The sequence below is a fragment of the Hyla sarda genome, chromosome 5, assembly GCF_029499605.1.
Source record: "Hyla sarda isolate aHylSar1 chromosome 5, aHylSar1.hap1, whole genome shotgun sequence".
NCBI classification, from domain to species: domain Eukaryota; kingdom Metazoa; phylum Chordata; class Amphibia; order Anura; family Hylidae; genus Hyla; species Hyla sarda.
Window position 1 is genome coordinate 18,642,193 of NC_079193.1, and position 23,747 is coordinate 18,665,939.

The 23,747-nt window shown below is 49.1% G+C and overlaps 1 protein-coding gene across 2 annotated transcripts in view; it reads left to right on the forward strand.

Moving 5' to 3' along the window:
* The window catches only part of ICA1 (islet cell autoantigen 1), an 89,804-nt gene continuing 66,057 nt past the window's right edge, over nucleotides 1–23,747 (forward strand). The window contains exon 1 of one of the 2 annotated variants that reach the window (XM_056518922.1): nucleotides 1–118. The gene's annotated coding sequence lies outside the window, so the exon portion shown is untranslated. Of the gene's footprint in view, nucleotides 119–2,208; nucleotides 2,228–23,747 lie in introns of those variants that run through there. The other variant, XM_056518924.1, reaches the window with a different exon arrangement.

The window sequence follows — 23,747 nt, forward strand, 5'->3', positions numbered from 1 at the left end:
GGATACACTCTGCTGCTTCCTCCCCTTGCACAGGATCAGCACAGGGGGATCCGAGGCATCTCATCCCACCCATGTAAATCCCAGTGTGCGCCCCCTGGTGCAGAAAGCTGATGATAAGGTAATGGCGGTATCATTTAATATGGGGCTGGGTGCATTATATAATGTGTAGTCACGCACAATGGTGTATGTCAGTGTTTTCCAAATAGTGTGCCTCCAGCTGTTGCAAAACTACAACTTCCAGCATTCCACTTCCACTTCCAGCCTTTGGCTGTCCGGGCATGCTGGGAGTTGTAGTTTTGCAACAGCTGGAGGCACACTGTTTGGAAAACACTGGTGAATGTGGAGAGTTCCGCAGGTGTAATCTCCTCTGCAATGTGGTCAGGCCGGTCAGGTGAAGTGCGGCGGGGCGGACAGGTGTAACACTGGGGGAGGTGAAAGTGATGCTGCACCTGTATAAGCCGCCACTGACCATTCTCATCCGTTTTGGAGGTATATTGCCGAAAAAAAGATTTTTGGCAATGTATTACTATGCCGGAAGGACCCAACAATATCAAAATGGCCGCTGGAGGTTTGTTGGGTCCAATTGTCAAGTGACTCATGGGGGGAGAGCATCATGGAGGAGGTTATAGGGGGCACCATGGCTGGCAATGTTTGGGTGACTCTATGGTGTCATTCAGTGATAATGACTGCTGGCTCCATTATATAGTGGCTGTTATGGGGCACACTAGTCACCCCTGCTATAATCACTACTGTTACGAGATAAGCTGCGGCGAACCCTGTGGCGGGGTACGCTGTGGTCGGTCCTGTGATGGGGTACGATGCGTTCAGCCCTGTGATGGGGTACGCTGTGGTCGGCCCTGTTGTGTGGGGTACGATGCGGATGGCCCTGATATGGGGTGCTCTGCGGATGGCCCTGATATGGGGTGCTCTGCGGTGGGCCCTGTGATGGGGTGCTCTGTGGTCAGCCCTGTGATGGGATGCTGTGCGGTGGGCCCTGTGATGGAATGCTGTGCGGTAGGCCCTGTGATGGGGTGCTGTGCGGTGGGCCCTGTGATGGGGCCCTCTGATGGGGTGCTGTGCGGTGGGCCCTGTGATGGGGCCCTGTGATGGGGTGCTGTGCAGTGGGCCCTGTGATGGGGTGCCGTGCAGTGGGCCCTGTGATGGGGTGCCGTGCGGTGGGCCCTGTGATGGGGTGCTGTGCGGTGGGCCCTGTGATGGGGTGCTGTGCGGTGGGCCCTGTGATGGGGTGCTGTGCGATGGGCCCTGTGATGGGGTGCTGTGCGATGGGTCCTGTGATGGGGTGCTGTGCGGTGGGCCCTGTGATGGGGTGCTGTGCGATGGGCCCTGTGATGGGGTGCTGTGCGGTGGGCCCTGTGATGGGGTGCTGTGCGGTGGGCCCTGTGATGGGGTGCTCTGCATTCGGCCCTGTGATGGGGTGCTCTGCGCTCGGCCCTGTGATGGGGTGCTCTGCGCTCGGCCCTGTGATGGGGTGCTCTGCGCTCGGCCCTGTGATGGGGTGCTGTGCGCTCGGCCCTGTGATGGGGTGCTCTGAGGTCGGCCTTGTGATGGGGTGCTCTGCGGTCAGGCCCTGTGATGGGGTGCTCTGCAGTGGGCCTTGTGATGGGGTGATCTGCGGTCGGCCCTATGATGGGGTGCTATGCGGTCGGCACTGTGATGGGGTGCTGTGCGGTGGGCCCTGTGATGGGGTGCTCTGAGGTGGGCCCTGTGATGGGGTGCTCTGCAGTGGGCCCTGTGATGGGGTGCTCTGAGGTCAGCTTTGTGATGGGGTGCTCTGCGGTCGGCCCTGTGATTGGGTGCTCTGCGGTTGGTCCTGTGGTGACCCAGTACAGAATCACGTGTTCTTCTGTACTCCTGCCCATCCTGTGTGGCATATTGCTTTAATGTCAATCTTGGGCCCACACTCCTCAAGACTCTAGAATGATGCAATGGATAATTTATTGGTATTTTAAACCTGTTGTCATGGACCTTGTTGTTAGAGGAGTATGCATAGGTGAACCATGTGACTTATCTGACCAATGGGACCTCTCTAAATTGAGTTCAGTTTATGCTGAGGTACAGTTGAGAGAAGTGTGAAGTCTGTCTGTGAGGTGATTCTGAAGGAAGCCTGAGGCCTAGACCAGGAGCGGTGACGTCCCATTTCCTCCTGATGACGTTGCTAAGGCAACAAAACATGTAGAGGGGGCACGCATACAGCTTTTAACAATAGGTCTGGAGTTTTGGTGATATAAAGTGGATGCTGCAGACCCACTGTGATAAATATAAGCCATAACCATAATATAACCAACGTCTATCATCACAAATATTACTACCTTGTTTTTAAAGGGATATTCCGGGCAAAAACATCTTATCACCTATCCAAAGGATAGGGGATAAGATGTCTGATCACTGTGGGCCCGCTGCTGGGACCCGGAGGTTTCTGAAACTGGAGACGCAGCCCTGCATAGAATGCGGGTGCTGCAGAGAGATTGTGGGGGGTCCCAGCAGTGGGCCCCCCGTGATCAGACATCTTATCCCCTATCCTTTGGATAGGTGATAAGATGTTTTTGCCCAGAATACCCCTTTAAGTTTAACTCTCTTATATCACAGTTCAATTTAAGTGAGGTTTTAGGGGTGGGCATTAATAGAAGAGTTTGTGACGCCAGGCTGAGGGCTGGTATGCTGAATCAGTGTTCCGGCCTATCGCCGCCCTTCCCAGTAACGATAGGTGCATAAAATAACTGAAGGTCCACAAGGAGATTTGAACTTGAACTTGAATAACGTTTACTGAAGTGCTTGCAATATTCACGGCACAGTAACAGTCTCATACAAACAGTCCTTTGGTTACTTAGCGACTGGCAGTAGTTGCGGACCTTGAGCTAGACAATAAGTCTCGTAATTTAGGAAGAGATTTGCAGATCCGTCAGGATTTAGGGGAGGTATTAGGTCCGGAGATGCTGCAGAGTGTTTGGGAGGTGATACACTCTATACTTATAATTGTTCAGCCATTGCCGCAAGGCTCGGGCCTAACTCACTGCGGTTACTGCTGTACAGGTCTTGCTTGCTTGACAGCCCACGAGGTAAGAGCGAGAAACATGGCCGCTGCTCCCTTATATGGGCAGGGGCGTGACGAATCTGATTGGTCCGAACGTCTGCCATTCACCTTGCATGGTGTGATGGGATTGCTTACGTCTCAGGGCCTCCTAAGGTCCTTAAGCCAAATACCATAGAGTTCACCTTGTCACATGACCCGCAGGTCCTGCAACGCCAATGGAAACAAGTAATTAACCATTTATCTACATATACAATGCTATTTACATTAACCTATGCATAAATTACTGTTTATACATTAGAATAGAGGCGACTAGGGGTAGACTAGATTACAGGGATCCCTACATCCTAGGGACTCTGGCTATGGGGACCCATAAAGAAATAAGTACCGTATAGAATGCGGTACTGGGACACCACAAGTCCAGCAACCACGCATCTACTAACAGTTAACTCCACTACCCAGGTGAAAGTCAAAGCCTTGCAGTAAGCACTTAAGTCCGGGGATCAAATCAAGTCAAGTCCAAGTAACTAAAGTCTAGTGTGGGTTGCATACAGCAAGTCAGTCAAGCTTCTCAAAGTTCACCCTGCATCTCCTTCATGCTAATCTCAGCTGTAATGGATAGTACCACCTTTCCAACCTCAGTAAAGCCAGTTATCCGTAAACTTGTCTCGGAGTAATTATTTTCCCCATGCCTGGCACAGGAGAAACTGGTCTACCTCGGGTGGTGTATAGGTCAACCGCGCCCTGGCGACACGAAAAGGTTAATTATCACATTACCCTCACCCAACACCACAGTCCAGGGACGTGCACACATAGGGCTCAAAGGGGGCTTAAGCCCCTGCCTTTTCAGGCACCTGCCCCTTAATGCCCTTTTTTTTTTTTTTTTTTTTTTTTTTTTTTTTTAAAGGTGTGAGGCACAGAGGCACATGGTCAGGAGTGTATAGAGGCACGACTGGTAGAGATAACAGCAGGGGACAAGAAGAAAGAGCAGATACAAGTGTTAGGAAGTGACATCTTGTCATACAGGCATTCTCTGGCCACGGTCTCCCAGGGTCCTGCTGCTGCTGACGACCCCTCCCCCTCCCTGCTCCTCTCTGGGTAAGGAAAGGAAGAGATGGAGGATAGAAGATCAGCTGGAGCTGCCATGAGGGGACAGAAAGTGATCATCAGCCGGGTCTGTCAGGGAGGACTGTAGGGAGGGTGGACTGTGTGAGGGGACTTAGTCCACAGTGACAGTAAGTGATGATCAGCAGGGTGGTCTGTCAGGGAGGACTGTAGGGAGGGTGGTCTGTCAGGGAGGACTGTAGGGAGGGGGGTCTGTCAGGGAGGACTGTAGGGACGGTGGTCTGTCAGGGAGGACTGTAGGGAGGGGGGTCTGTCAGGGAGGACTGTAGGGAGGGGGGTCTGTCAGGGAGGACTGTAGGGAGGGGGGTCTGTCAGGGAGGACTGTAGGGAGGGTGGTCTGTCAGGGAGGACTGTAGGGAGGGGGGTCTGTCAGGGAGGACTGTAGGGTGGGGGGGTCTGTCAGGGAGGACTGGCCTCTGTACAAGCAGCTTCAGGGAAATTATAGTGTGTTTTTGTGTTGTTTTGTTTTTTTCCTTATTTATTCTAATATACACTATGGGGGAGATTTAACAAGACCCGTCCAGAGGAAAAGTTGCCCATAGCAACCAATCAGATCGCTTATTTTACTTTTGAAAAGGCCTCTGAAAAATGAAAGAAAGGATCTGATTGGTTGCTATGGGCAACTTTTCCACTGGAGGGGTCTTGTTAAATCTCCCTATAGTGTCCCCCACCTACAGGACCTGATAAGCTTAGTCCAGCATAGTTGTTCTTTCCCTCCCTATAAACCAGTGTTTCCCAACCAGGGGCCTCCAGTTGGTACAAAACTACAACTCTCAGCCAAAGGCTGTCCAGGCATGCTGGGAGTTCCAGTTTTGCAACAGCTGGAGGCACCCTGCTTGGGAAACACTGCTATAAACCAATAGTGTTACCCACCTGTGCCCCTATAATGCCATTCCACATCTGTATCTTCCCCACATCATCAGTCCCTACAGTCTTTGCATTGTCCCACCTTTCTTGTGGACCTGTCCAGAGGAAAAGTTGCCCATAGCAACCAATCAGATGGCTGCTTTCAGTTTTCAAAGGCCTTGTTAAAAATGAAAGAAGCAATATGATTGGTTGCTATGGGCAACTGGACAACTTTACCTCTGGACAGGTTTTGATAAATCTCCCCCATTTTGCTGCAGAATTTCTGCTGGTAATTCAAAAACAAAATCCACAGTATAAAATCTGCAGCAAAAAAATCTGTAGCAAAATCCCAATGGCTGGATTCACACTGTAAAGGAAAACTCCATTGCTTATGATAAATAACTATTGTGCAGAACCAATTTGGCTTCTAAATACCTTTAAAGGGGTACTTCTTTAACCCCTTAACGACGCAGGGCGTATATTTACGTCCTGTGCCGGCTCCCACGATATGAAGCGGGGTCGCGCTGCGACCCCGCATCACATCGCGTCGGTCCCGGCGCTCATCAACGGCCGGTACCCCCGGCTAATACCACACATCGCCGCTCGAGGCAATGTGCGGTATTAACCCTTTAGAAGCGGCGGTCAAAGCTGACCGCTGCTTCTAAAGCGAAAGTATCCCGGCTAGTCAGTCGGACTGTTCGGGACCGCCGCGGTGAAATCGCGGCGTCCCGAACAGCTTGCAGGACACCGAGAGGGCCCTTACCTGCCTCCTCGGTGTCCGATCGAAGAATGACTGCTCCGTGCCTGAGATGCCTGTTAATAAAGGTCATTTAACCTCTTCCCTAATAAAAGTTTGAATCACCCCCCTTTTCCCATAAAAAAAAATAAAACAGTGTAAATAAAAATAAACATATGTGGTATCGCCGCGTGCGTAAATGTCCGAACTATAAAAATATATTGTTAATTAAACTGCACGGTCAATGGCGTACGCGCAAAAAAATTCAAACGTCCAAAAACGTGTATTTTGGTCACTTTTACACCATTAAAAAATGAATAAAAAGTGATCAAAAAGTCCGATCAAAACAAAAATCGTACCGATAAAAACTTCAGATCACGGCGCAAAAAATGAGCCCTCATACCGCCCTGTACGTGGAAAAATAAAAAGTTATAGGGGTCAGAAGGTGACATTTTTAAATGTATAAATTTTCCTGCATGTAGTTATGATTTTTTCCAGAAGTGCGACAAAATCAAACCTATATAAGTAGGGGATCATTTTAATCGTATGGACCTACAGAATAATAAGGTGTAATTTTTACCGATGCACTGCGTAGAAACAGAAGTCCCCAAAAGTTACAAAATGGCGTTTTTTCTTCGATTTTGTAGCACAATGATTTTTTTTCCCACTTTGTCGTGAATTTTTCGCGTGCCAGCCGCGGCGTGACGTCATAGCTGACACGCCTCCTCCATGTAGTTCAATGGGAGAAGCGGGGAGGCAGCGTTTGTGCTTCCCGGTCTCTCCCATAGAACTGTATGGGGACAGGGCGGGGAGGGTGCGTAACTGTCGACCTTTCACTGAGTGTTAATGCGGGGGCCCCGTTAGGGAGATCGTGGGGGTCAAACACTTATCCTCTATCCTGTAGATTTCCCAAGCGCGGTCCTCAAGTCCTCCTAACAGGTCATGTTTTCAAGATTCCCTTAGTCTTTCACAGGTGATATATTTCTGGTCTGTCCATCAGGCATCTCTACAACTATATCACCTGATAAAATGACCTGTTGGGGGTATTTAAAGGACAACTGCAGTCAAATTTAACTTATCCCCTATCCACAAGATAGGGGATAAGTGTTTGATCGCTAGAGGTCTGACCGCTGGGACCCCTCGCGATCTCCCTAACAGGGCGCCGGCATTAGCGCTCATTGTGAGCACTAATGCGCGTAGCGTCGAGCTCTGAGCTCAACAGTTTACGCCCTGTCCCCGCCCCGCCATGAACGCTGCCTCCCCGCCTCTCCCATAGAGATGTATGGAGGGGGCAACATCATGCTGCGGCCGGCATGCCCCCTGCACGGGAGAGCCACGGCACAGCCGCGGCCCCGTACAGGAGATCGCAGGTGGGCCCAGCAGTCGGACCACCCGCGATCAAACACTTATAACCCTATCCTGTGGATAGCGATAAGTTAAATTTTGGCTGCAGTTGTCCTTTAAGGACCGTGCTTGGGTTAACACTGGTCTAGAGAGTTGCAAATGGATCGGGTGTGCCCTTTTTTTCACATTGAACCCTGCCCCTCAAAATTCCTGTGCACGTCCCTGCCACAGTCCTGTAATGGGGTACACTGCATTTGGCCCTGTGATGGGGTGCAATGGGGTTGGCCCTCTCGTGGGGTACGCTGAGGTCGGCCCTGTCAAGGGATAAGCTGTGGTTGCTCCTGTTACTTACGGTAGATAGCTGCACCTGCCCCTGAGATGGGGTGCTCTGCGGTTGGCCCTGTGATGGGGTGTGCTGTGGTCAGTCCTGTTGTGGGGTACTATGCTGTTGGCCCTGTGATGGGGTGTGCTGCGGTTGGCCCTGTTGTGTGGGGTACGATGCAGTTGGCCCTGTCATGCGGTACACAGGTTTTCCACTCAGGCTTTAGTGCAGCTTCGCCAAGTTAAAGAGGAACTCCGGCAAAAAAAATGTTATTTCTCCTATAAAAAAAAATATACTTTGACCTTCTGTCGCTCCCCCGGGGGCCACTGGAATCTCTCTCCTGTTCTCCAGCCCAAGTCTTCTTCTAATTTGGGGCCCGACATGTCACACTGTGCTCAGCTAATGGCCGACTGCAACAAGGTCCCATCTTGGCAGGTCACAGGCTGAGAGGTAGTGTCAGATAAAGGTCCCGGGCACCAGGAGAGGGTCGGAAGCATTGGTGGAGAAGTGGCAGGGAGGTCAAATATTATTTTTATTTCAGCAATTTTTATTTTGGGCATATAGGAGAAATAATCATTTTTGCCGGAGTTCTCCTTTGAATAATAAAAAAAGTGATTAAAAGTCCACAGCAGATTTATTATGGGATTTTAACTTCCCCATTGAAGTCAATAGAGGAAATCTCCAAGAAATCCGCAAATTTTCCGATTCTAATATGGACAATATGGCTGATCCGCAACACAGGTCACTTTCTGCACAGATTTTGTGTAAATGCTGCAGATTTTCCACATATAAACTCATAGCAAATGTGCCCCTTTGAACCTGGATGTCGAGGTGAGCTCCCTGTGTGGTGGCACTGGGCACTTCATTGGTCACTACTAACTGGGGCACTAATGGCCATATGGTATGTATACCCAGAGCTCACACACCCCTCCGCTAACCAGGTACTGAAACCTATGGGAGGGCTGCTATAAAGGGTTCCCTACTACATTTAGGCACTGTATGGTACTGTTACTTCTGCACTGTATGGTACTGTTACTTCTGCACTGTATGGTACTGTTACTTCTGCATTGTATGGTACTGTTACTTCAGCACTGTATGGTACTGTTACTTCAGCACTGTATGGTACTGTTACTTCAGCACTGTATGGTACTGTTACTTCTGCACTGTATGGTACTGTTACTTACTTCTGCACTGTATGGTACTGGTACTTCTGCACTGTATGTAGGGATCGACCGATATCGATTTTTTTTTTTTAAGGGCCGATACCGATAATCTGTGGCCTTTCAGGCCGATAACTTATACCGGAATATCGGTATAAGTTATCGGCTATTTCTCCACCCACCCCCCCCCCCCCCCCACCCCACCCCCAGCCCGAAAGAAGCGGCTGCAGACCATTGATTTAAAGCGGGCGCTTTAAATCAATGAACTGCAGCGGCTCTTGTGGGGCCAGAGACCACTGCTGCCGCCCGCTTCTCTCCCCCTGCCTGTCCTTAGTCCAACCACCGCCGCTGCCCCATTGCCTCCCCCATCCCCGGTTTTATAATTACCTGTTCCACGCTACTTCTGGCTCCAGCGGCGTCCTGAGCTGTCACTGTGCGCACTGACGGTGACGTCGCGCTGAGTACGTCACTCGTCATTGCGCAGCGCACAGCATAACGCAGGACGCCGCAGGAGCCAGAAGTAGCGCGGGCCCCGGGAACAGGTCATTATAAAACCAGGGACAGGGGAGGCAATGGGACAGCGGCGGTCTCTGGCCAGGACAGTGGGGGAGCGGTGCGTGCGGGGGGGGGGCGGTGCGGGGGGGGGGGCATTATCAGATTATCAGCAAGGTAATTGCCGATACCGATAATGTCCAAAATCGTGAATATCGGACGATAATATCGGCCAAACCGATAATTGGTACGCTAACTGTATGGTACAGTATGGTACTGTTATTTCTGCACTGTATGGTACTGTTACTTCTGCATGTGTATGGTACTGTTACTTCTGCATGTGTATGGTACTGTTACTTCTGCATGTGTATGGTACTGTTACTTCTGCATGTGTATGGTACTGTTACTTCTGCATGTGTATGGTACTGTTACTTCTGCATTGGATGGTACTGTGGAAACGGAGGTGTGATGAGGGCAGATGTTGTAACCCTAGGGGCAGATGGCATTAACCCCTTGTATTCGTGACATCAGGGCGTGGTTTATCCTCGATACCACCCGAAGGTATACCGCTAGATCCTGGGCTAGGTACGAGGGCAATAATGACTCCAACGCCAAGTTACGGATAACGGTAGCTTTACTGAGGGTAGACAGATGGTAAAGTCTATACAGTTCAGCCAGGGCCCAAGGAGGTGACTAGTGACTCAGAGACCTTAAGGGCTTACTGGGACTTGTAGTAGGACTGGACAATTGAATGCAGACCATGCTGACTTGACAGATGACAGGGACTGACTTGACTTGACTGACGACTGACAAAGCTATGTGTTAGGATTCGGCAGGCTGGATGTGGATCCTCTGTGTCAGCGAGGGATTGGCGTGGACCGTACCGGTGGACCGGTTCTAAGTTGCTACTGGTATTCACCAGAGCCCGCCGCAAAGCGGGATGGTCTTGCTGTGGCGGTAGCAACCAGGTCGTATCCACCGGCAACGGCTCAACCTCGCTGACTGCTGAGAGTGGCGTGGGACAGAAGGACTAGACAGAGGCGAGGTCAGACGTAGCAGAAGGTCAAGGCAGGCGGCAAGGTTCGTAGTCAAGGGTGACGGCAGAAGGTCTGGTAACACTGGTAAGGCAATCACAGGAATGTTTTCACTAGGCACAAGGCAACAAGATCCGGCAATGCAGGGAAGGGGAAGTGAGGTAATATAGGCCTGGAGCAGGTGAGCTAATTACACTGATTGGGCCAGGCACCAATTAGCGGTGCACTGGCCCTTTAAATCCTAGAGAGCTGGCGCGCGTGCGCCCTAGAGAGCGGAGCCGCACGCGCCAGGACGTGACAGCCGGGGACCGGGACAGGTAAGTAGATTGGGATGCGATCCGCGAGCGGGCGCGTCCCGCTATGCGAATCGCATCCCCGCCGGCAGTGTCAGTGCAGCGCTCCCGGTCAGCGGGTCTGACCGGGGCGCTGCAGAGAGGAGAACGCCGCGAGCGCTCCGGGGAGGAGCAGGGACCCGGAGCGCTCGGCGTAACAATACCCCCCCCTTTAGGTCTCCCCCTCTTTTTGTCAGCTTGTCCCTTCATACGAGACGAGGCCATTGGGAGCGACTCTTGAGTTTCCTTCCGGATGACAGAGAAATCCTGGGTAACTTCATCAACGGCAGGTGATCCAGAAGAAGTGGGAATGGGGAGGGGGGGCAGAGCGTGAAGCTTGCCACGGGGCAGAGTGTTACCAGGAAGGGGGCTATGAGGAGGCAAAATCTCAGCTTGCTTTTTGCCGAAAATATCCTGGTAAGCCTTGGGAGGGTCCGGTAAAGGTGGAGCCTCAGGGGTATGACAAGTGGGAGCAGATGTGAGGCATCGTTTGGGACAAGAAGGACCCCAATTTTTGATCTCCCCGGTGGTCCAGTCAAGGGTAGGAGAATGACGTTGGAGCCATGGCAGACCGAGGAGGACTTCAGAGGTGCAGTTGGGCAGAACAAAAAATTCAATTTTTTCGTGATGCAGTCCAATGCTCATAAGCAGGGGTTCTGTGCGGTAACGCACAGTGCAGTTCAATTTTACTCCGTTGACAGAAGAAATGTACAGCGGCTTGACGAGACAGGTTACTGGGATGCTGAACCTATTAACGAAAGAGGCCAAAATAAAATTTCCTGCAGAACCAGAGTCCAAGAAGGCCACAGCTGAGAAGGAGGAGTTAGCAGAAGGAGAAATCCGCACGGGCACAGTGAGACGTGGAGAAGCAGACTTCACACCAAGAGACGCCACTCCCACGTGAGCTGGGTGCGTGCGTTTCCCAGACGTGGAGGACGAATAGGGCAATCCACTAGGAAATGTTCGGTACTAGCGCAGTACAGGCATAAATTTTTATCTCTTCGACGAGACCTCTCTTCATGGGTCAGGCGAGACCGATCCACTTGCATAGCCTCCTCGGCGGGAGGCACAGGGGTAGATTGCAAAGGATTCCGGGAGAGAGGTGCCCAGAGATAAAGGTCCTTTTCCTGGCGGAGCTCCTGGTGTCTTTCAGAAAAATGCATGTTGATGCGGGTGGCCAAATGGATAAGTTCAGACAGGTTATCAGGAATTTCTCGTGCGGCCAGTACATCTTTGATGTTGCTGGATAAGCCTTACTTGAAGGTCGCGCATAGGGCCTCATTGTTCCAGGCTAGCTCAGAGGCGAGGGTACGAAAATGGATGGCGTATTCGCCTACAGAAGAACTTCCTTGGACCAAGTTCAGCAAAGCAGATTCGGCAGAGGAGGCCCGGGCTGGCTCGTCGAAGACACTACGGACTTCAGCGAAGAAGGACTGGACAGTGGCTGTGGCAGGATCATTGCGGTCCCAGAGCGGTGTGGCCCATGACAAGGCCTTTCCAGACAGAAGACTAACTACGAAAGCCACCTTAGACCGTTCTGTGGGAAATTGGTCAGACAACATCTCCAAGTGTAGGGAACATTGAGACAGGAAACCACGGCAGAGTCTAGAGTCCCCATCAAATTTGTCCGGCAGAGACAAGCGGAGGCTAGGAGCGGCCACTCGCTGCAGAGGAGGTGCAGGAGCTGGCGGAGGAGATGGTTGCTGCTGAAGAGGCAGAAGCTGCTTTAGCATGGCGGACAACTGTGACAGCTGTTGTCCTTGTTGGGCGACCACGGTGGCAAGGTCAGCGAGACTTGGCAGTGGCACCTCAGCGGGATCCATGGCCGGATCTACTGTTAGGATTCGTCAGGCTGGATGTGGATCCTCTGTGTCAGCGAGGGATTGGCGTGGACCGTACCGGTGGACCGGTTCTAAGTTGCTACTGGTATTCACCAGAGCCCGCCGCAAAGCGGGATGGTCTTGCTGCGGCGGTAGCAACTAGGTTATATCCACCGGTAACGGCTCAACCTCGCTGACTGCTGAGAGTGGCGTGGGACTGGAGGACTAGACAGAGGCGGGGTCAGACGTAGCAGAAGGTCAAGGCAGGCGGCAAGGTTCGTAGTCAAGGGTGACAGCAGAAGGTCTGGTAACACTGGTAAGGCAATCACAGGAACACTTTCACTAGGCACAAGGCAACAAGATCCGGCAATGCAGGGAAGGGGAAGTGAGGTAATATAGGCCTGGAGCAGGTGAGCTAATTACACTGATTGGGCCAGGCACCAATTAGCGGTGCACTGGCCCTTTAAATCTTAGAGAGCTGGCGCGCGCGCGCCAGGACGTGACAGCCGGGGACCGGGACAGGTAAGTAGATTGGGATGCGATCCGCGAGCGGGCGCATCCCGCTATGCGAATCGCATCCCCGCCGACAGTGTCAGTGCAGCGCTCCCGGTCAGCAGGTCTGACCGGCGCGCTTCAGAGAGGAGAACGCCACGAGTGCTCCGGGGAGGAGCAAGGACCCGGAACGCTCGGCGTAACACTATGACTGTAGCTTACTTGCAATTGACTGTTGGTGCAGACTGGATTCCAATGACTCTGGACACACACACTAGGACTCAACTTCACTGGACCTCAGCTTAGCAGAAAGAGAGAGAGAGAGAGAGATAGCTTCTCCCAGGCTTAAATAGAGGAGACTAGCAAGGAACCCATAGGTCACCCCTGTGATCATCTGGTCACTGGTACCTCCTGGGTAACAATCACATGGTACACTTCTTAAAGACATTAGATATTACAATACATAGCAAAACATATATACAGGGGAGGAAACAAGTACAAGTGGCTCAGGGGACACTGAAGGGAGGCTGCCGGACAGGGCAGCAAGGGTACTGGGTAACACCTCCCATACTGGGCCACCACAAACTCCCCCTCTAAAATACAGTCCTCCTCGATGCACAGTCCTGGAGGATGGCTGACCGAAGTGGCCACTGGGGGACTAGTGACCGTTCCTGGGGCATTATGCAAAATGTCCTTCACAGGTCTGGTTATGAAAAACAAAACAGGGGTGAGTCCATGTAGCACTTGTAAATGTTCATACAGGCTCCTATATTTTAGGGCAATAAACATGTGGGGAAACAGACCTTTTGTAAATGCTTTAGTAACACATTTAAGACACCGATACACATAAGTTGCGGATTGGGCTGCCGGAGACTATCTTCCCAATGCTTTGGCTGCTGGGGCCCTTTGGTTCTCAACACGTCTCCCCAGAACAGAATAGTGTTACCTTTACATATTGTACTCTGTCTCTATACGTGCTTTTACCTATATCTCAGGGGAACCCTCTGGACAGTAGAGTACTCTGTACACGTGGATAGGAGAGAAAACATTAGACACATATATGCATACATTGAAGACTTGTGGACTGGGACTACGAATGATGTTACAGTCCTAACTTAGATATTTACATGTATGTGGACTATTTTGATGATGTATGGACTAACTGTGTGATACATAACTTTACATATTATATTGGGAGCTAATCTTTGTACCTTGCGGGAATTTGTCATGGCAGTGAGGCAGTTACGTTTCTCCTGACCTGGCAGGATACCTCCTAGATAAATCCCCATAAACACAAGGGGACATCTTAGACAGCTCAGTATATACATGTTATATACATTTATTTATTTATATAGCGCCTACAGATTCCGCAGCGCTTACAATTATGGGGTACAAACAAAGACAAGTATCAGACATAAAATTACACAATAACTATTCAAACAAGAGGTGTGGGGATATATTGAGGATATGTTGGGGATATGTTGGGGATATGTTGAGGCCAATTAGAGACTGTTGTAGGCCTTATAGAAGATGTTAGTGTGAGATCATTAGCAGATCGGAGAGAACGTGTAGCATGGTAGACGGAGATGAGAGAGGAGATGTAGGGAGGGGCAGCATTGTGGAGAGCTTTGTGTGTGAGACTGAGGATTTTGTACTGTATTCTGGACTGAATTGGTAACCAGTGTAGTGACTGGCACAGGGAGGAGGCGTCGGTGTAGCGGCTGGAGAGGAAGATGAGTCTGGCTGCGGCATTAAGGATGGACTGGCGAGGAGAGAGTTTGGAGAAAGGAAGGCCTATTAGTAAAGAGTTACAGTAGTCGAGGCGGGAGTGAATCAAAGCAATAATGAGTTTTAGCAGTTTCAGTAGTGAGAAACGGGCGGATTCTTGAAATGTTTTTGAGATGCAGGTGACAAGAACGTGAAAGAGACTGAATATGGGGAGTGAAAGACAGATCAGAGTCAAGTATAACTCCAAGACAGCGAGCCTGCTGCCCGGGAGTTATGGTAGTACCACATACCGAGATGGAAATGTCAGGGTTAGGTACAGTATCAGTTGATGGAGAAAAGACAAGAAGTTCTGTTTTAGAAAGATTTAGTTTCAGATATAAAGAGGACATGATGTCTGAGACGGCAGAGAGACAGTCACTGGTATTCTGTAGGAGTGCAGGGGTGATGTTGACGGAGGAAGTATAGAGTTGGGTGTCATCAGCGTAGAGGTGGTACTGGAAACCAAATCTACTGATTGTTTTTCCAATGGGGGATGTGTAGAGTGAAAAGAGTAGAGGACCCAGGACTGATCCCTGGGGAACCCCGACAGCAAGGGGAAGAGGAGAAGAAGTAGAGCCAGAAAACGAGACGCTAAAGAAGCGGCCAGAGAGATAGGAGGAAAACCAGGCGAGAGCAGAGTCCTTGAGACCGATGGAGCGGAGACTACTGAGGAGGAGTTGGTGATCCACAGTGTCAAAAGCCGCAGACAGGTCCAAGAGAATCAGTAAAGAGAAATTGCCATTTGATTTGGCCGTCAGAAGATCGTTAGTGACTTTGGTTAGGGCCGTTTCTGTGGAGTGAAGGGAGCGGAAACCAGACTGTAAGGTGTCAAGGAGAGAGTTCTCGGATAGATAGCAGATAAGGCGGGAGTAGACCAAGCGTTCCAGGAGTTTGGAGATAAAGGGGAGATTTGAGACGGGTCGATAGTTGGCTGCACAGGACGGGTCCAGAGATGTTTTTTTCAATAGTGGGGTTATGATAGTGTTTGACGGAGGAGAGAAAGACCCCAGAAGAGAGGGAGAGGTTAAAGATTTTAGTTAGGTGACAGCTGATAGCAGGAGAGAGAGACTGGATGAGGTGTGAAGGCATGGGGTCACTAGAGCAGGTAGTGGGGCGGGCGGAGGAGAGGAGCCTGGAAACCTCATCCTCCGTTACAGGCTCAACAACTGAGAGTGATGAAGAGGAGACGTGGCTGGGAATTGGATCAGAACTTTTAGGGGACTGGGAGAGGATTTCATCACGAATGTCATCGATTTTAGTTTTGAACTATTTGGCCAAGTCTTCAGCACAGAGATCAGTGATTGGGGTCTGTACTTTAGGCCGAAGGAGTGAGTTGAAAAGGCGTTTTGGGTTGTTAGACAGAGAGGAGATGAGGGAGGTAAAATATGTTTGTTTGGCGAAATGAAGAGCGGAGTAATAGGATTTAAGCATGAATTTATAGTGCAGATAGTCTGAAGAAGTCTTAGTTTTCCTCCACAGACATTCAGCACACCTCGAGCATCGCCTGAGAAAGCGGGTTGTTTGCGTGTGCCAGGGTTGCTGCCGTCTGTGTCGGGAGGTTTGTGTTTTAGGGGGTGCCATTTGATCCAGGGTAGACTTGAGGGTGCCATGGTAATGTTTGGCTGCTAGATTAGGGCAGGAGAGAGAAGAGATTGGTGATAGTGAAGATTGTAGAATGTCTATCCATTGACTGGTGTTTATGGCACGCAGGTTTCTGTAAGTGTACAAGGTTGGAGTGTCTGGAAGAGGATAGGAGTTACTGATAGAGAAAGAGAGAAGGTTGTGGTCAGAGAGCTCAAAAGGAGAATTAGTGAATTTAGAGACTGAACAAAGTCTAGAGAAGATCAAGTCCTGTCTATTCCCATCCTTGTGTGTGGGAGAGTCAGTAAGCTGTGAAAGGGCAAAGGAGGAGGTTAGAGACAGAAGCCGAGAGGCAGAAGAGGAGATTGGGGTATCAATGGGGATATTAAAATCACCCATGATGAGTGTAGGTGTTTCTGAGGAAAGAAAGTGAGGGAGCCAGGTGGCAAAATGATCCAGGAACATTTGGGGAGAACCAGGAGGACGATAGATGACCGCCACTCTGAGAGACAATGGGCGGAAGAGCCTGAGGGTGTGGACCTCAAAAGAGGGAAATGTGAGTGAGGGTAATGGGGGGGGATGACTTGAAAAGTGCATTGTGGGGCTAGAAGCACCCCAACTCCTCCACCATGCCTGGTGTCAGATCTGGGGGTATGGGAAAAGTGTAGGTCACCATAAGATAGAGCAGCGAGAGAAGCAGTGTCAGAAGGTTGTATCCATGTTTCTGTGAGAGCCAGCAGATTAAGAGAATTAGTGAGAAATAAGTCATGAATCTGGGTGAGCTTATTGCACACAGATCGAGAGTTTAGAAGAGCGCAGTTAAAGTTTGTAGTGGTTCCACAAGAGGCAGGTAGTGTAGAGCAAATAGCAGTGAAAGGTGGGACAGGGTTAGGAGCAATGTCCCCAGCAGCTAAAAGCAGAAGAAAGAAAAGGGAGAGCAGATGGCTGGGTGAAGTGATGAAGCGACTTCTGTGCTGTACCATGGAATGAGGTGACTTTGGGTGGTTTATGATGGTGAGCAGTGCATGCGAGCAATACATAGGTGAGGGAAGGAGGCATGGACAGATGTATATAGAGTCCACTGGAGAAATCGGTGGGGGATATAAGAGAAAATGTATCGCAATGATGTAAGTAATAAGCCAGATAACAGTAAGAAATATACACGACAATGCAATGATGGGGGAATGGGAGTACACAATCACAAGATGAGTGACATACCAGGTTGATTATTTAAATACAGCTAAACAGATATGCAGTGGTGAGAACAAATGATGGTGGTAGTTGTTCAATGAATGATGACATACCAGGTTGATTATTTATTACAACACTTTATTACAACACTCCATAAACAATATAGTACAGTAACTTGTGCATTCATCTGTGAAAAATATACAGACAAAATATATTAGGCTCTACAGTTCTGGTACATTTTGAGTTCTCAGTAAAGGGTTTACGGCTATAAGCCGGGTACTTACACTTACGCATATGGTTACAAATAATCTTCTTGACAAGTTTGTCAGGCACTTCTTCTTGAACGTTGCATAACCTGTAACACAAAAATGCTTCCGCACAAAATATAGTTAGTCTCTTTGACTCAAATAGTAGCAAACATCTTGCAAGACTCAAGCACTGTGGCCTGGCAACTTTCCATCCCAACCTCGATGGCTGCAGACTTGACTTGAGGCCTTCAATGACTCTGGACACAGTCTAGGACTCGACTTCACTGGACCTCAGCTTAGCAGAAAGAGAGAGAGAGAGAGAGAGAGCACCTCCCAGGCTTATATAGGGGAGACTAGCAGGGAGCCCATAGGTCACCTCTGGGATCACCTGGTCACTGGTATCTCCTGGGTAACAATCACATGGTACATTTCGTAAAGCAACAACACATTACATATTATAATACATAGAAAAACATATATACAGGGGGGGGGGAAACAAGTACAAGGGCCCAGGGGACACTGAAGGGAGGCTGCTGGGCAGGGCAGCAAGGGTACAAGGTACCCGTACTGGGCCACCACAGTACTATTACTTCTGCACTGTATGGTACTGTTACTTCTGTACTGTATGGTACTGTTCATTCTGCACTGTATTATTTAGGCACTACACAATACTCTACCGAAGAGAGGTCACTGTCCAACCCGTGACCATCCCTGACCACGGCTGTCACTATTATGTGGTCACTGTGATGTCTCTGTGGCCATATCTGATATGAGGCGCTCTTACTTTCTCTATTATGGTACCCTGTCATTGTTATAGGGCACTGGAAATGTCACTGTTATACGGTCACTGTGACTGTTGTTATTGGGAAAGCTGTGACTGGCACTGGTATGGGGACACTGCCTCACCACCATATCTGATGTCCCCCACAATACAGTATGTCTGCTGACCGCAATATCTGCTGTCCCCCATAATACAGTATGTCTGCTGACCGCCATATCTGATGTCCCCCACAATACAGTATGGCTGCTGACCGCCATATCTGATGTCCCCCATAATACAGTATGTCTGCTGACCGCAATATCTGCTGTCCCCCATAATACAGTATGTCTGCTGACCACCATATCTGATGTCCCCCATAATACAGTATGTCTGCTGACCACCATATCTGATGTCCCCCATAATACAGTATGTCTGCTGACCGCCATATCTGCTGTCCCCCATAATACAGTATGTCTGCTGACCACCATATCTGATGTAACCATAATACAGTATGTCTGCTGACCACCATATCTGATGTCTCCCACAATACAGTATGTCCGCTGACCACCATATCTGATGTCCCCATAATACAGTATGTCTGCTGACCACCATATCTGATGCCCCCCACAATACAGTATCTCTGCTGACCACCATATCTGATGTCCCCCATAATACAGTATGTCTGCTGACCACCATATCTGATGTAACCATAATACAGTATGTCTGCTGACCGCCATATCTGATGTCTCCCATAATACAGTATGTCTGCTGACCGCCATATCTGATGTCTCCCATAATACAGTATGTCTGCTGACCGCCATATCTGATGTCCCCCATAATAGAGTATGTCCGCTGACCATTATATCTGATGTCCCCCATAATACAGTATGTCCGCTGACCACCATATCTGCTGGCCCCTATAATACAGTATGTCTGCTGACCGCCATATCTGATGTCCCCCATAATACAGTATGTCTGCTGACCGCCATATCTGATGTCCCCCATAATACAGTATGTCTGATGACCGCCATATCTGATGTCCCCATAATACAGTATGTCTGATGACCGCCATATCTGATGTCCCCCATAATACAGTATGTCTGATGACCACCATATCTGATGTCCCCCATAATACAGTATGTCTGCTGACCGCCATATCTGATGTCCCCCATAATACAGTATGTCTGATGACCGCCATATCTGATGTCCCCCATAATACAGTATGTCTGCTGACCGCCATATCTGATGTCCCCCATAATACAGTATGTCGGATGACCGCCATATCTGATGTCCCCCATAATACAGTATGTCGGATGACCGCCATATCTGATGTCCCCCATAATACAGTATGTCTGATGACCTCCATATCTGATGTCCCCCATAATACAGTATGTCTGACCACCATATCTGATGTCCCCCCACAATACAGTATGTCTGCTGACCACCATATCTGATGTCCCCATAATACAGTATGTCTGCTGACCTCCATATCTGATGTCCCCCATAATACAGTATGTCTGATGACCACCATATCTGATGTCCCCCATAATACAGTATGTCGGATGACCGCTATATCTGATGTCCCCCATAATACAGTATGTCTGATGTCCCCCATAATACAGTATGTCTGATGACCGCTATATCTGATGTCCCCCATAATACAGTATGTCTGCTGACCGCCATATCTGATGTCCCCATAATACAGTATGTCTGATGACCGCCATATCTGATGTCCCCCATAATACAGTATGTCTGATGACCACCATATCTGATGTCCCCCATAATACAGTATGTCTGCTGACCGCCATATCTGATGTCCCCCATAATACAGTATGTCTGATGACCGCCATATCTGATGTCCCCCATAATACAGTATGTCTGCTGACCGCCATATCTGATGTCCCCCATAATACAGTATGTCGGATGACCGCCATATCTGATGTCCCCCATAATACAGTATGTCTGCTGACCGCCATATCTGATGTCCCCCATAATACAGTATGTCGGATGACCGCCATATCTGATGTCCCCCATAATACAGTATGTCAGATGACCGCCATATCTGATGTCCCCCATAATACAGTATGTCTGATGACCACCATATCTGATGTCCCCCACAATACAGTATGTCTGCTGACCACCATATCTGATGTCCCCATAATACAGTATGTCTGCTGACCTCCATATCTGATGTCCCCCATAATACAGTATGTCTGATGACCTCCATATCTGATGTCCCCCATAATACAGTATGTCTGCTGACCGCCATATCTGCTGTCCCCCATAATACAATATGTCTGATGACCGCCATATCTGCTGTCCCCCATAATACAATATGTCTGATGACCGCCATATCTGCTGTCCCCCATAATACAATATGTCTGATGACCACCATATCTGATGTCCCCCATAATACAGTATGTCTGCTGACCGCCATATCTGATGTCCCCCATAATACAGTATGTCGGATGACCGCCATATCTGATGTCCCCCATAATACAGTATGTCGGATGACCGCCATATCTGATGTCCCCCATAATACAGTATGTCTGATGACCTCCATATCTGATGTCCCCCATAATACAGTATGTCTGACCACCATATCTGATGTCCCCCCACAATACAGTATGTCTGCTGACCACCATATCTGATGTCCCCATAATACAGTATGTCTGCTGGCCTCCATATCTGATGTCCCCCATAATACAGTATGTCTGATGACCACCATATCTGATGTCCCCCATAATACAGTATGTCGGATGACCGCTATATCTGATGTCCCCCATAATACAGTATGTCTGCTGACCACCATATCTGATGTCCCCCATAATACAGTATGTCTGATGACCGCTATATCTGATGTCCCCCATAATACAGTATGTCTGCTGACCGCCATATCTGATGTCCCCCCATAATACAGTATGTCTGCTGACCTCCATATCTGATGTCCCCCATAATACAGTATGTCTGCTGACCACCATATCTGATGTCCCCCATAATACAGTATGTCTGATGACCGCTATATCTGATGTCCCCCATAATACAGTATGTCTGCTGACCTTCATATCTGATGTCCCCCATAATACAGTATGTCTGCTGACTGCCATATCTGATGTCCCCCATAATACAGTATGTCTGCTGACCACCATATCTGATGTCCCCCATAATACAGTATGTCTGCTGACCGCCATATCTGATGTCCCCATAATACAGTATGTCTGCTGACCGCCATATCTGATGTCCCCCATAATACAGTATGTCTGCTGACCGCCATATCTGATGTCCCCCATAATACAGTATGTCTGCTGACCACCATATCTGATGTCCCCATAATACAGTATGTCTGCTGACCACCATATCTGATGTCCCCCATAATACAGTATGTCGGATGACCACCATATCTGATGTCCCCCATAATACAGTATGTCGGATGACCTCCATATCTGATGTCCCCCATAATACAGTATGTCCGCTGACCGCCATATCTGATGTCCCCATAATACAGTATGTCTGATGACCGCCATATCTGATGTCCCCCATAATACAGTATCTCTGCTGACCGCCATATCTGATGTCCCCCATAATACAGTATGTCTGCTGACCGCCATATCTGATGTCCCCCATAATACAGTATGTCCGCTGACCGCTATATCTGATGTCCCCTATAATACAGTATGTCTGCTGACCACCATATCTGATGTCCCCCATAATACAGTATGTCTGCTGACCACCATATCTGATGTCCCCCATAATACAGTATGTCTGACCGCCATATCTGATGTCCCCCATAATACAGTATGTCTGATGACCGCCATATCTGATGTCCCCCATAATACAGTATGTCCGATGACCGCCATATCTGATGTCCCCCATAATACAGTATGTCGGATGACCGCCATATCTGATGTCCCCCATAATACAGTATGTCTGCTGACCGCTATATCTGATGTCCCCATAATACAGTATGTCTGATGACCACCATATCTGATGTCCCCATAATACAGTATGTCTGATGACCGCCATATCTGATGTCCCCCATAATACAGTATGTCCGCTGACCACCATATCTGATGTCCCCCATAATACAGTATGTCTGCTGACCACCATATCTGATGTCCCCCATAATACAGTATGTCTGCTGACCACCATATCTGATGTCCCCCATAATACAGTATGTCTGACCGCCATATCTGATGTCCCCCATAATACAGTATGTCTGATGACCGCTATATCTGATGTCCCCCATAATACAGTATGTCTGCTGACCACCATATCTGATGTCCCCCATAATACAGTATGTCTGCTGACCGCCATATCTGATGTCCCCCCATAATACAGTGTGTCTGCTGACCTCCATATCTGATGTCCCCCATAATACAGTATGTCTGCTGACCACCATATCTGATGTCCCCCATAATACAGAATGTCTGATGACCGCTATATCTGATGTCCCCCATAATACAGTATGTCTGCTGACCTTCATATCTGATGTCCCCCATAATACAGTATGTCTGATGACCGCCATATCTGATGTCCCCCATAATACAGTATGTCTGATGACCGCCATATCTGATGTCCCCCATAATACAGTATGTCTGATGACCGCTATATCTGATGTCCCCATAATACAGTATGTCTGATGACCGCCATATCTGATGTCCCCCATAATACAGTATGTCGGATGACCTCCATATCTGATGTCCCCCATAATACAGTATGTCTGATGACCTCCATATCTGATGTCCCCCATAATACAGTATGTCCGCTGACCGCCATATCTGATGTCCCCATAATACAGTATGTCCGATGACCGCCATATCTGATGTCCCCCATAATACAGTATGTCGGATGACCGCCATATCTGATGTCCCCCATAATACAGTATGTCTGCTGACCGCTATATCTGATGTCCCCATAATACAGTATGTCTGATGACCACCATATCTGATGTCCCCCATAATACAGTATGTCTGCTGACCGCTATATCTGATGTCCCCCATAATACAGTATGTCGGATGACCACCATATCTGATGTCCCCCATAATACAGTATGTCGGATGACCGCCATATCTGATGTCCCCCATAATACAGTATGTCTGCTGACCGCCATATCTGATGTCCCCCATAATACAGTATGTCTGATGACCGCCATATCTGATGTCCCCCATAATACAGTATGTCCGCTGACCACCATATCTGATGTCCCCCATAATACAGTATGTCTGCTGACCACCATATCTGATGTCCCCCATAATACAGTATGTCTGCTGACCACCATATCTGATGTCCCCCATAATACAGTATGTCTGATGACCGCCATATCTGATGTCCCCCCATAATACAGTATGTCTGCTGATTCTGATTCTTGTGGGACTGTGCAGAATCTAGTGCAGTGTTGACCCCCAACCTGTGAAGGATTTCATGGTCGTGCCCCCCATAAGTGCAGCC